Here is a 15,000-nt window from a genome sequence, read left to right as displayed (position 1 = left end):
CAGTCAGGACTCCACAATTCCTCCTGAAATATGAGGTAATTTAGATCAGGGTTTGCCAGAGCACAACAGCACTATGCTACAAAAACATACATCCAGTCATTTTTTAATTAAGCAGGTCAGTATTAAAGGCTATATATATCATCAAATGTAAGACCCAATTTTTAAAGTCCCAACATTTTGAAGAAATTGCAAACCAAAGAAGAGAATGAATACTGAAACTTACTTTTACACCTTTAAGGTTTTTTTCATGATGGCTTTTGACTCCTTGCACTTCCAAACATAAAGGCTACACTCCCAGTTAATGCTAAGATCTCTCCTTGGAGTATGGGAAATATTCCAGGATACTACAATTTTGGACTTGGGGACTTGGTATATATACATATACATATCTATATATCTATATATCATCATCATCATCCCCCTTTTTCCCATTTTCTATATGGGGTTGGGGAATCGTGTTAACGGTCACTATCTCTCTCAATTCAATGCCACACTCCTGCCTTCTTCGACACTCATGCCTGACTGTCACAGATCTCTAACACAATCCATTAATCTCTTTGCTGGACATCCTCGTTTCCTCTTACTTTCTTCCTGTCTGTCCCAAATCTACTTTACCAGATCATCTTCTGCTTTTCTACACGTGTCCAAACCATCGTAATATGTTCTCTTTGATCTTTTCTGCAATTAGAGCTACTTTGGCTTCTGCTCTTATGTCCTCATTTCTTTGTCTGTCCCACAGAGTGTATCTTACCACCCTTCTCAGGCACTTCATTTCCATCACCTCTAGCTTCTTTACCTGCTCTGCCTTTACTGCCCAGGTTTCTGTATCATACAGTACTACTGGTCACACCACTGTCTTGTACACCTTACTTTTCAGCTTCTTTGGCATTCTTCGGCCATAGACTACACCTGAGACTCTATGCCAGTTGGCTGCAGCCCCTCTTATTCTTGCTTTGACCTCTTTATTCAGACTTCCCTTCTCCTCAACTACCCCTCCCACATACTTGAAGCCATTTACCTGCTCCACTATCTTCCCTTCTGTCTCAATTCTCATCTTCTTCTGATTTCCCCAGTTTGCTACCATTACCACTGTCTTATCTGTGCTTAATTTCATCCCATGTGCCTTCAGTTTTCCATTCCATTTCTCTATACTTTGCTCGAGTTCTTGCACAGAGTCTGCCTGTAATATCATATCATCTGCATGCAGCAACATCGTTGATCTGTCCCCTCCAACCTGTTTGCTAATGAAGTCCATCACCAGTATGAACAGCAGTAGGCTCAGAGCTAAATTCTGGTGTATATCCACTCCCACTGGGAACCCCTCTGTGAGGCTGAACACTGCTCGTACTTGAGTCATTGGGTCCTTGTACATAGCCTACAGTAATTCTATCAATATTTCTGGGACTTTGAACCACCACAATACCGCATATATGCGCGCACACACACACACACACACACACACACACACATATATATATATATATATATATATATATATATATATATATATATATATATATATATAGACACACACACACATGATTCTTACTTGAAATTCTGATATTCTGAGGATCACAATTATTGTCACCAGAATTTAATCTGGAACCCAGTCTCTTACAATGCTACATGTTGCTTTATGTTTCTAAGTAAAATAATTCAAAAGACGAAGTTAATGTGTTAGAAAAATATGTAATAGTAATATGTATGCTTAGTGCATTCGAGGTTTAAAAGGGTTAATACATTTATTCTGTTCACACTGCATGAATCTGCAAGCATTTCATTTCTGCTAATGTCATGAAACCTAACAAGAAGCATTTCATTTCTGCTAATGTCATGAAATTTAACAAAGAGACATTCATTTCTGCTTATGCTATCAGAAAGTGTGCAGCTGTTAGAGGCTTTGATAAAGGAAACAATAGACGCTTGAAAGTATAAACCATAGTCAGCACTACTTGCACCAAAGTTAGAAATGTACCTTGAATCTAGACAAAATGTAACACATGTATTAGAACTGCACAACTGAAGAATTGAAAAGTTGAAATAGGCCAAAATAAGCCCAAGGCCAGGTTGTTTTTCTCAAAATGTTTTGCAAGCTAGGAAATAATCTTAACTAGTCAGCAATAAGTCTAGCAACATTTTCTGTAGAACACACAGAAAGCTGTATCCAACTACGTCAGCAATAGAATAGTAACATTTTCTGTGAGACATGAAGAGAACTGTATAAGAATAACATACTGATCACCAGAAAATCAGACAAACCTTGTGCCTACATGCTTTGTCTCCTTGCTGCAAGTAATAAAGGGTGCCTTACTTGAACCTAATGTGTATTGGTCTTTAAGTTTTTTCCTTTGACAGATTGGTCCTTCGAGCCGGAACCCTCTCTTCACCTCGGATCAGACGGCCGGGTGGTTGAAACCGTACGGGGAAGACAGCAAATTGGTTCTTCTTATATGAAAAGTCCTCTGACTGAATTGTCGTTCAAAAGAGGCCAGCCACTTTCTGATCTGTGACTGAAGGACGGGTCTCCACGAATCGGTGATCAATCACGTAGGCTCAGGTAAGGCAAATCTACTTTTTTCTGTTTTTCTGTTTAGATCAGGGACTAGATGTGTATTGTTTTTGTCAGACTGTATTTTTCTTGCAAGTCAGGGACAAAAAAAGATTACTGTCTTGTCATAGATCAGGAGGAACAGAATAAGTAGGCAGTCATTCTGAAGAGACTATAACAAAATCCGTGGTACCACATTAAAAAATTAAGAAAAGTTACGTAACAATCAAAGAGTGAAACAAAATGGGTAATAATTGCACAAAAGGACCCCAAAATCCACCGTTAACAGAAGATGCAAAATACATGCAGTCGCAGTGCGCCGACAATGTTAGATATTTTTCAAAATGGGTTAATAAATACAAATTTGATGGAAAATTAGAAAAATCGTCGATTATCAAACTTATCAAACAGCTCAAAACCAATTCCGAAGTTCGGGTAACAAAGCAACATCAATTAGGAATTCCTCAGGCACACAGGTGGCTTGAGGAAGTAAACCATAGGGAACAAAAAAGTAAAGATTTAAAAACAATGTTTTTAGATAAGGAGGACAATAACTTAGTAATAGCATCAGCACCTCCACCTCCCTTACCAGAATATGAAGCAAGTGAACAAGTTAGTCCACCCCCACTATATCTTGTTGGCAGAGATATTATGAAACTAAAACTGATTAAAGTTAGAGATCCCATCAGGACCAGGTCCCGAACAAAGGCAGGTAACTCAGATGAGGGCATCGAGTTATGGCAGATGGTTAAGAATTCACAATCTATAAGTGAAGAAGAAGAAATATGCCCACTTATAGAAGTACCCAATCCTCAGGCAGGTCAAGACAATCAGGACCCAACTATTTTAGTGTATAGACCTTGGACTCAGGAAGACATCCGGAAAGCCACTGAGGGAATCCCCCATCCAAAGGTTAATTTTAGAAAATTCTCAGAAGATTTACAAGGAATGAGGCTGAGTTATAATCTAAACAGAGAAGAGATAGAAAAGGTAGTTAGACAGATTGTAGGGCCAGATTGGTACATGATCAGTGGGAACTGGAATCCCCGTGACACTGCACAAAGACCCCTCCCACATAGCAGCGCAGAATTAGACACCAGAGTAAAAGGTCTGACAGATCGCATCTCTGAAAAATAGAAACCTAGGGTAGACTGGACTTGCATTAATCAATGCATCCAACAAGAAGGTGAAACAATTGACCGGTATTATGCCAGATTGTTAGAATGTTTTAATAATCACTGTGGAATGCAGGTACCTGAAGATCAAACACAAGATTCCCCATATGAACAGCAGTTAAAGAATGCATTTTTAAAAGGCAGTAGCATGCCTATAAGCAGTTTTATTACAAAACACATGGTAGACCATCATACAAGCAGGTTACAATCATTACTTGAATATGCTAGGCATGCCGAAAGGCATTTTAATAGCAAAAAGAAAAAGAAAGCTCAAGTATTTTCTGTAGAAGATGGAGCAAAAGTTTATGTAGTAAAGTCTGGGAAAAAAGGCAAGAAAAATGTGCAGGGAAACAAACAATCTGATCAATGATCAGAGGACTTTGATGGGCGGAAGAAAAGGGGAGAATGTTTTAAATGCAGTAAAAAGGGACATTTGGCAAGGGATTGCAAGAAAAACAAGAAGGCAACAACGGAAGATAAGGAGGGTGAGGACTGACTGTATGGTAGTCAGAAATCACTAGAAAGGGCTAGTGAAGAAAGGACAAATGAGAACGTGATAGAAGGAGTAGAAGAAGTGCAGGAAGTAAGTGACAATGAAGAAAATGAGATATTAGACCTATTTTTATTGAGCTTGGAGCTCTATTTAGCAGACACAAAACCAGAAGTTACACTCTTGGTAGAAGGGAGGGAAGTCAAATTCTTGTGTGACTCAGGGGCATCGCGAACCCTGATACATCCCTCCAAACTGCCAAAAAACACAGAGTCACCTGATTATATACTGGTCAAAGCAGCTAATGGACAGCTGTATCGGGAGCCTCTCTCCCATGACATTGCAATAACTGATCCTGTTTCAGGATTGACACAAAGAAGCAAAATTGTAGTTTCTGCAAAATGCCCAGTAAACCTCTTGGGCAGAGACCTTATGCAGCTATTTGGTATAGCAGTAGTCCCAACCATGCAGGGTATGGAAGCACAGCGACAAATGGATACCTTTGCAGTGCAATCGGAGGGTGAAATGTTTTATTGGTACAGCCAGGACTTGGTTATGACTGGTCCAGGGACTGTGACCGAGGAGTTAATGAATGTAGCCATCAGCAAGTTCCCCTCCCTTGACATTGATAAGCAATGTCTGTTGCACTGTACCCTGTATTATTGTAACACTCCAGGACCTGATAAAGAATATGAGCAAGCATTATTTAAGAATCATGCAAACAGATTGATATTACGTAACCTGTACTGGGATACAGAAGGGAACAGTGTAGCCAGCTGTTCATTGCCCCAGGAGTTCTTTGCACTCTATAAATCTAATTGATTACCACACGTTAGCTTAACCAAAAACAGAAATATAGAATGGGCAGACCTAGGAGAAAAAGTCACGAGATGGGAGAAACAGACAGAACTAGAGCTGTCAGAACAAGGAATACAAGTACAGAAGTTGAATTGGATAACTCAGACCAACCCAGCTGTGCACTTGCAGTCTAGCAAAGGCAGCTGATTGACACTCCTGTTTAAGGAGGAAGAGAATGCCTTATGAGACATACCAGGGACTCTCTGGTCGTCAGGGAAATCAGATGTAGGACTTATTCGTACAGCGGGACCAGTTACTATCACGTCAAAATCAGCATTCAGACCACAAGAAAGACAGTATCCCTTAAGAAAAGATGCAGAGGCAGGGATAAAGCTTATTATAGCAGCCTTACTTAAAGGGGGAATACTGGTAGAATCTCCCGATTCTCCATGTAACACACCCTTATTTCCAGTCAAAAAAGCCAATGGAGAATGGCATACGGTCCAGGACTTACAAGCTGTAAATGATGCAGTAATATCAAGGGCACCCACGGTGCCAGACCCACACACCCTGTTGAATGATTTGAAACCTCAACAAAAGTATTTTTCTGTGGCAGACATCAGCAATGCGTTCTTTTCGATACTGATACACCCTGACAGCCAGTATTGGTTTGCATTCACATTTCAGGGGAAAAGGTACACATATATGCGACTACCACAGGGATATTGTGAAAGTCCAATGATATTCTCACAAGAAATGGCAAGCAACTTGGCGGGATTCACCCCACCAAGAGGCAGTCAGAGTTTACTTTATGTTGATGACATCTTGCTGGCAGCCCCCACCCAGCAGGATTGTAGAGAGGATACCATAGCACTTCTACGATTTTTAGTCGCTGAAGGACATAAGGTAAATAAAAGTAAACTGCATATTTGGAAAAAACAAGTCAAATACCTGGGATATGTAATATCCAAGGAAGGTAGAACATTAGACGAGAACAGGAAAATAGCAATTTTGCAAGCACCAAAACCCACTACCAAGAAGGAAATTATGTCCTTCCTGGGTACAACTAATTTCTGACGGCGCTGGATTCCAAACTATGCCTTGGAATATGCACCTCTGACTGACCTTATATATAAAAAGCCTATGGCAGCACCGGATTTGTTACAATGGACACCAGAGGCAGAATCTGCCTTCTGTAAACTAAAGCAGTTAATAGCGTCTTCATTAGTTCTGGGATTGCCAAACTATCATAAACGTTTTTTCCAAACTGTAGATTGTAAGCAGGGTTACATGATATCAGTATTAACACAACAGCATGGGGATAAGCAATGCCACACTGCTTACTATTCATCACAACTAGACCCAGTGGCACGGTCTTTACCCCACTGTGTACAAGCAGTAGTTGCAGCTGCAATGGCAGTACAGGCTTCGGCCTCAGTAGTCTTATTCCACCCTCTCATCTTGACAGTACCTCATGCAGTCGCGATTATTTTACTACAAGAAAAAGTAGCATATCTTTCCCCTGCTAGGCATCTTTCCTGTATGACTATATTGTTGAGCCAACCTCATATGACAATTGAACAATGCACAACTTTGAACCCTTCTACTCTGTCCCCGACCCCTGCAGACGGCACACCACACAGCTGCTTGCAGGTAATTGAGCAAAAGACACTACCTAGAAAAGATCTCACGGATGTCCCCTTGGATGATGCCGAGGTGACATACTATGTGGATGGTTCGTGCAAAAGGGGTCCTGCAGGACAGAACCTAGTAGGATATGCAGTAGTCTCTGATACTGGGATTATAGAAGCAAAACCTTTACCACACAACTTATCTGCACAGGCAGCAGAATTGATTGCTCTGACACGGGCATGTACCTTAACAAAGGGTAAATGTGTAAACATCTTTACTGATAGCCAGTACGCTTTTTCTACTGTACATGTTTTTGCACAACAGTGGAAAAACCAGGGAATGATAACATCTACTGGCAAATCTATAAATCATGCACAATTTATTTTAGATCTTTTAGAATCTATTCAGTTACCTCAGAAAATAGCCATTTGTAAATGCACAGCTCATACCAAGCAACAAGATAGAATTTCAAAAGGTAATGCGAGAGCTGATACAGCTACAAAACAAGCAGCCACAGAAGTATTTCTTTTAAATGAGGAATTACAACCCTCTGAGATTTTAGATTTAGAAATGTTAAAAACAATGCAAACACTTACTACTCAAGCTGAAAAACAACGATGGATAAAACAAGGAGCAATCCTCGAAAAGGGGCTGTACATCTCTAGAGAGGGAAAACCGATACTACCCTCTAATTTGTTCTGATATGCAGCTTTGTTGAGCCATGGGCAGTGCCATGTCTCAACAGGGGGGATGGCACAGCTATTGAACCAGGTGTTCACAGCGTACGGATTTACAAACTACTCTAAAAAATGTTGTTTGATGTGTCAGATTTGTAACAAACATCATGCACAAGGGGCGATAAAGCCCAAGCAAGGGAGTTTCCCTACACCACCATATCCATTTCACACTATCTGTATGGATTTCATAGAATTGAACAAATGTGAAAATAAGAAGTATTGTCTTGTCATTGTAGATATGTTTTCCAGATGGGTGGAAGCCTTTCCAACCAAAAATCCAGATGCAGCCACGGTGGCAAAAGTTCTTGTCAAAGAAATCATTCCCAGATTCGGTATTCCGGAAAGAATCTACAGTGACAATGGTACACATTTTGTAAATCAGACCATACAGCAATTGAGTAAGCATTTTGGTATTTCTTTAAAAAATCATTGTGCATACCATCCACAATCTGCAGGGCTAGTTGAAAGGCATAATGGTATACTAAAAAACAAATTGAGAAAATTAATAACTGAAACAGGAAAAAACTAGTTATACTGTTTGCCCCCTGGCACTGTTGAGCATGAGAACTGTCCCTACAGCAAAAGGATTGACTCCTTTTGAAAAATTATTTGGAAGGGCTTATTATACACCCCAGTGGAAACTTCTCATGTCATCAGACCAGGAAGCTGATTTTACACTAGCTGAATATATGAAAAAGTTGTTGAGTTCTAAACATCTGTTGCAGTTAAATTCTGTTTCAGATAATAAACAAACCGGGACATCAGAAGTGGCAGTGCCACCCGGAGAGTGGGTGTGGATTAAAAACATCAAGAGGACGAACTGGTCATCACCAAGGTGGGAAGGTCCCTACCAGGTGCTTCTTTCGACACCTACTGCAATCAAGATAGCAGAATGGGCTTCATGGGTACACCTGATGCACTGCAAGCTGGTTAAGAACTTTGAGTTGGACAAGAATCTTACCTCTCCATCTGGGCCCTCAGCACAAAGTCTGGCTACAAAGGGGGTTCATATCAACAGGATTGATCCATCTCAACCCCAGTGAAGAAACCATCGGTGCTGAAGGTCCTATTAGGGCAGAGAGTAAGAGCATGTGTCCAAAGTGAAAATGACGGAATCCAGAAAGATCCAAATACACCTACTTGGAAGAGTCTGAGAAAACAGAAATGCAGAACAACCGTTTCCACAACCATTTCCACAAAAGTATTGCATAACCATCCTGTTGACTGTACTAGTGACAATAATCTTTTTGTTGTGGCCATTCCTTTTTCCATCAACACAAACTGAACTAAACAAGCATGAGTGGCACCCGAACTTTAATACTTACCAGGCAATCAAATATGTGTATGCTGAAACTTTCAACGTTTCGAATTGCTGGATTTGCACAGCTTTACCAACAGCATATGGGTAGTTACTGTTAACTTCAGTTCCCCTAGGAGCCAACAAGACCTGGGAAAACCTAATTCATGATACATTAGACGTCACATCACAAGATAAAGTAGCATTTCACTTGTCTGTTCGACAGAGGGGAACTGTGTGTTTTTACAAAAATGATACGGTTCAGGTGGGTTGAAGCAATTGCAATGTGACTATTCCCTATAGATGCTACACTAAACCTGATAACACCAGATCCCATTGCAACACAAGCTATGATACATTCTTTGAACTGATGCATAAGACAACTGAAGAAGTAAAACATAATGCTGATCTTTATAAGCAACTGTCTATAATTGACAAAAAAATGTTTCATGCAGAGCCAGGGCATAGTAAAGTTACTACTAAAGTGGAAGATTGTTACTTTGTATGCGGCAGAAAGGCATATAAATGGTTATCTGAGAATTGGTCGGGCAGTTGTTTTTTAGGTTACCTGGTTCCAGCCATATGACACACAGCAGTTTTACCTCAAGGGAGTATTTGAAATGTTCGAGAGGTCAAGAAACCTGTCAACCCAGTGGGGCAAATCGATGCACGGTGGAAAAACCATCATGCTGTGGGCAATGGACTGGCACACATGGACTTGAGTGATACTGTTATATTGTGGGAAGGTGTAATGCCAACATATGGAGCAACGAAATAAATCTGGGAACTGAGAAAATTGTCTAAGCTTCTCAAAGTAATGAGTAATGCAACCTTTTCCGCCCTAGAGTTGGTGACTGATGAACTGAATGCCATGAAAACAGTAGTGCTTCAAAATCGCATGGCTCTTGACTTCACCCTAGCAGTGAGAGGAGGTACGTGCGCTTTAATCCAGGAGGAGTGCTGTTCGTATATTCCTGACCACAAACATGAGATAGACAACCATCTCGAGGTGATTCAGCAGGTGTCGGCTATGACCAAACCAGGACCAAATCCATTGACAGACTTTTTCCAGAAATTGTTTGGGGGGTGGGGCAGTGTCTTGATGAACATTCTGATTGCCATCTGTGTAGGAATAATCCTACTGGTGGTATGTGTGTGCTGCTGCATCCCCTGCATGAAAGGACTGATTAAAAGTTTTATAGACATTTCAGTTTTAGAAAACTTATATCAAGATGCTGAACTTGAATCGCTTAAAAACTGAAAATGCTTTCATGAGCTTAAACTGAATGACTCTCTTAACTGCAAATCCTAAGCAGGAAGAGGTTAGGAGAAGAAAAAAACTGTTTATGCTTGTCTTGAAAGTAGAATAAAAGTATTAAAAGGGGGTAAATGTTGGAAAAATATGTAATAGTAATATGTATGCTTAGTGCATTTGAGGTTTAAAAGGGTTAATACATTTATTCTGTTCACACTGCATGAATCTGCAAGCATTTAATTTCTGCTAATGTCATGAAACCTAACAAGAAGCATTTCATTTCTGCTAATGTCATGAAATTTAACAAAGAGACATTCATTTCTGCTTATGCTATTAGAAAGTGTACAGCTGTTAGAGGCTTTGATAAAGGAAACAATAGATGTTTGAAATTATAAACCATAGTCAGCACTACTTGCACCAAAGTTAGACATGTACCTTGAATCTAGGCAAAATGTAACACATGTATTAGAACTGCACAATTGAAGAATTGAAAAGTTGAAATGGGCCAAAATAAACCCAAGGCCAGGTTGTTTTTCTCAAAATGTTTTGCAAGCTAGGAAATAATCTTAACTAGTCAGCAATAAGTCTAGCAACATTTTGTGTAGAACACACAGAAAACTGTATCCAACTACATCAGCAATAGAATAGTAACATTTTCTGTGAGACATGAAGAGAACTCTATAAGAATAACATACTGATCACCAGAAAATCAGACAAACCTTGTGCCTACATGCTTTGTCCCCTTGCTGCAAGTAATAAAGGGTGCCTTACTTGAACCTAACGTGTATTGGTCTTTGAAGCTTTTTCCTTTGACATAATGAAAATTTAATAAAATCACCCCCTGCACCCCCTAATTTATATACATTAATTCTGACATCATACAGAAACCAAAGTACATAATGGTTACTATAGTAATTGTATAAATGTGTGGAAATTAATCCGGTCCTTATTCTAAAGTGATTGAATAGGCCTGCCATAAATAATGAATTAACTGTCAGGACTGAGGAAGGGGGGAGTTTACAAGGGTGAACACTTATTTTATATAAATTGTTACAGGAATGATAAACACATTAAAATTTCTGAAGCCTTTTAGTAACCTGTGTGTGATATTAAAATAATCTGATTACATCACAAATGCCAGAGAAGATGGAGAAAGTGAAGTACTACTGGAATAGCTGAAGTTGCTTTAAAAATTATTGAGAGGGTGGGTGCTGGTTATAGATATAAATCCAAAGTCATTATGTCTTACATTAGCTATGTACTTTATGATACAGATTTATTTTGTAAGTCATTTTATGGATCATGTATTAACTCATTACAGTTGAGTGACATCTCTAGGTGTTTCTGCAGTTACCTTCTACTGCTCCTCTAGGCATCAAATATTGCCTGTTCATATTTGTATTAATAATTCCAAAACCATGCTACATACAAGGTATCAGAATATTTTATCTTGAAGCATACACAATGGCGAACACAACTATATTAATATATGATCTCTGTCAATTAGTATTTGTTAGAACTGCAAGATGATGAACTTCATTTTTTTAAGCCTGAAGCCACAACCAGTGGGAGTTAAAGGTACACACTCAAAAGAGATGTATTGGAGGGAATGAGGTAACTAGTAAAGTTCTCTTTATGTAAATCTAGTTAAAGGTGGGTTGGTAAAGTAGAAACATGCTTCTGGAAAGCTACTGGTTTTAGATGTGGATAGGAATAAAGTGCTGCTGTGATTTTTACGGGGAAGGGTAGCACTCACTAAAGGAGGCATTGTGTTTTAGTGGTAAAAATGAATAAGGATTATTTATTTTATTATTTTTTATTTTACATTTGTTAACCAGGAAATTCCGACTGGACACAGATCCATTTTCAGCAGAGGACCAGGGAGAAAACCTCCAAGAACACTACATACAGGGAAATTTTACATACATAAACAGCTCTAGACATCTAATAAACACATAGCAAGTGGAAGCCTGTGGAGAAAAGCTCCAAGAACCTTACATACAAGGAAAATTGTATAGACAAACAGCTCTAGACATCTAATAAACACAACAGCAATGTCCAACTTTCTATACCGTAATGTGCAGTTTTACAAGTTATTAAGAAAAATAAAGAACATAATATTAGGCATTAAGACAGCAAAACCCTTTTTTTTTCTTTAGTAATTTAGTAATGATTAATTATCTAATATTTAGCTATTCGGGGAAATGTTTATCAAATTCCCAGGGAAAAGTTAAGGTGTAGTCCCTAAGTTATATTATTAGAACAGTGTACTGGTGCAAGTTAACCAGGGGAGTAGCATGGGCAAAGCCAGTTAGTCAAGTAGTGGGTTTTCAGGAGTTTTTTTGAATTGAGTATTAGATGAAGTCACGATTATTTGGCTTGGTAGTGAGTTCCAGGTCCTGGCACTAGTGCAAGCAAAAAGAGCTTTACCAGCTTCATTTTTATGTTTAATTACATTCATGAGGTTTTGGCTACTGGATCTCAAGGCTCTCATTGATGAGGCTGGATTAGGTGCTAGAGTGCTGGGGTATTTTTTGGAAGGTAGTAGAGCTTGTGGGCTATTGAGAGTTGATTGAGTAGAAGTAGTTGAGGCAGTTCAAGCCAGCTGAGCAGCTTAAGGGCAAGACAGTGGTGTGATATGTAAGAGGCTTCAGTAGCAAACTTGGCAATCTTGTTGTAACAAGATTCCATTTTGCTTAGATCATTTTGGTGGAGATTTATAAGTACAGGAGAGGCACAGAGAACAATGGATAAGAGATGTGTCCTAGCGATGGTTGCTTTGGTTTGCTTCATCATAAACTGTTTATTCTTGTAGAGGAGCCATAGCTTTTTGTTTACTTTCTTGATGGTTTGAGCTATATGGATGTCAAATTTTAGGTTATTGTCTATTTCAACACCTAACAGTTTAGTGTGGGTAGTAGGAGTGATTTGGATGTTGTTTAGGGGAGGGGGTCACCCAGGACTGAAAATAATTAGTTTAGTTTTTTTGGGAGTAAGAATAAGTTTAATGTTGGTGAACCATGTTTCGGCTAGAGTAAAGCTATTTTGGGTTAGGGTTTGGAGTTCTGTCAAGGTGGTGGCAGCAGATAAGGGTTGTGTCATCTGCATATTGTATGATGGATGTGGTGGGTGAGGAAGAAGAGATCTGGTTGGTAAATAGTGAGAACAGCAGTGGGCCTAGGATAGACCCTGGGGGACTCCTGTGGATACTGGTAGTAGAGGGGACAGCTGGTCTAGCCAAAGGACTGCTTGCTGCTGGTCTGATAAGTAGCTAGTGAACCAAGATATAGAGGAGGAGCTTAAGTTTAGGTTAGAAAGAGTTTGAAGTAGAAAGCTGTGGTTTACCACGTCAAAGGCTTTTGATAAGTCTAAGAATATGGAAGATACAAATAGTCCCTTGTTTCTATGGTGGTTAACTATATCAGTGAATGATAGCAGTGCTGTGGTAATGCTGTGTGAGGGCCTAAAGCCATGCTGAGATTTGGAGAGTAGGTCATTTTCTAGGAGGTAATGCAGTAGCTGGTAGTGAACAACTCTTTCTAATATTTTTGATAAAGGTGACAGGATTGCGATAGGGTGATAGTTGGTGAGGTCTAAGGATTTACCTCCTTTGTGTAGTGGAATAATATGTGATGTTTTCCATAAGGTGGGCACCTTGTATTCTGCTAGTGATCTATTTATGAGAATGGATACAGGATAGGCTATTGCTTCTGCTGCTATTTGAAGGAAATCAGCAGGTAGGTTGTCAGCTGCTAGTGTGGTTGGTTTGAGTTTTTTAGGAGTTTAAGGATTAGTTTTGTGGGTAGAGGTTGCAGGAAAAAGTTGGATGTATCATTATTTTGTTTTGTATTTGGTTGAGTAGGGGGAACATGCCATTGTGGGGCAGCTAGTTGTGTTTTGGGTTTGTGCAAGAGTTTGAACTGTTTCGGTAAAGAATTTGTTAAATTGATGGGGAATGTCTTGGTTGTTTGGTACCACTCGGGTTGGAGTGGATACTTTTCCTGGATGCATTATACCATTTATTATGGCCCAGAACTTTTTAGGGTTGTGAGCATGTTTGTCTTGTATGGTTTTGTAGTAGTTGATTTTAACTAATTTAATTTGTTTTTTAGCTTTATTACAGAGTTCTAAATATATTTCTCTGTGATTGGTAGTTTTGTTTTTATGATATTGGGTCCAAGCTTTATCTCTTTCTTTCATTATAATTTTGGTATCTTTAGTTAGCCATGGGGCATAATTTGTTTTCATTCTTATGGTTCGGGTGGGAGCATGATGATTTAAGATTTTTAGGAAGGTAGAGTTAAAGTAATTTATGGCTTCATCTAGAGGAAGTTGTTTTAGGGGGGGTCCAATTGCAGCTTTTTAGTGCATTTATGAAGTTAGTTGGTATAAAGGTCTTTTTATTGCAAACGACTCTGAGGATGGATTGGTTAATGTGTTGGGGTCTATTTCTAATTAGGAAGGTTGGTTGATGGTCACTTAGACTATCAGGGAGACATCCTGATTGCTGTGCTAGAGTGGGGTCAGATAACAGTATCCAGTCTAGGATGGATTCATGTTTGGAAGTTTTGTCTGTTCTGGTTGGGGTAGATATAATTTGGGTAAATCTGTGGAGGTTAATGTGGGTGGATGGATTATGGTTAGAGCAGTTAAGCCAGTCAATGTTAAAGTCTCCTAATAGTATGGTTTCTTGTGGTAAGGAGTTAGAGATCCAGTTAAGTAGCCTTTCCATAATTGTAATGTTATTGCCTGGTGGGATATAGCCACCTGCAATACTTATATGTTTGTTGGAGTTAAGTTTTAGTTTGGCAAGAATTAGTTCTATGTGTTTAACTTCATGGCAATTGTAATCCAATTGTTCTAAGGTGAGGTGATTTTGGAATAATATTGCTACGCCACCTCTCTTTTTCTCTAGTCTATCCATGCGCATAATATTATAGCCTGGAGGTGTAATTATATTATTGTGGTGTTCTGGATTAAATCTAAAAGAGAAGTAAAACAGATTTAGAGACAGAAATACCAGAAGTATGAATACTGAAATGAAAAGGGATTTGGAACGGTAAGTTCT

At 39.2% G+C, this 15,000-nt stretch overlaps 1 protein-coding gene across 1 annotated transcript in view; it reads right to left on the bottom strand.

Annotated features, from left to right (window-relative positions):
• The window catches only part of RGS10 (regulator of G protein signaling 10), a 463,550-nt gene that overhangs the window by 47,356 nt on the left and 401,194 nt on the right, over positions 1-15,000 (bottom strand). The window lies entirely within an intron of this gene.

This window comes from Protopterus annectens, chromosome 14.part0 (genome assembly GCF_019279795.1).
Source record: "Protopterus annectens isolate FY-2018-M chromosome 14.part0, PAN1.0, whole genome shotgun sequence".
NCBI classification, from domain to species: domain Eukaryota; kingdom Metazoa; phylum Chordata; order Ceratodontiformes; family Protopteridae; genus Protopterus; species Protopterus annectens.
Note: the sequence above shows the minus strand (reverse complement) of the source record. Positions and strands in the feature narration are given on the sequence as shown.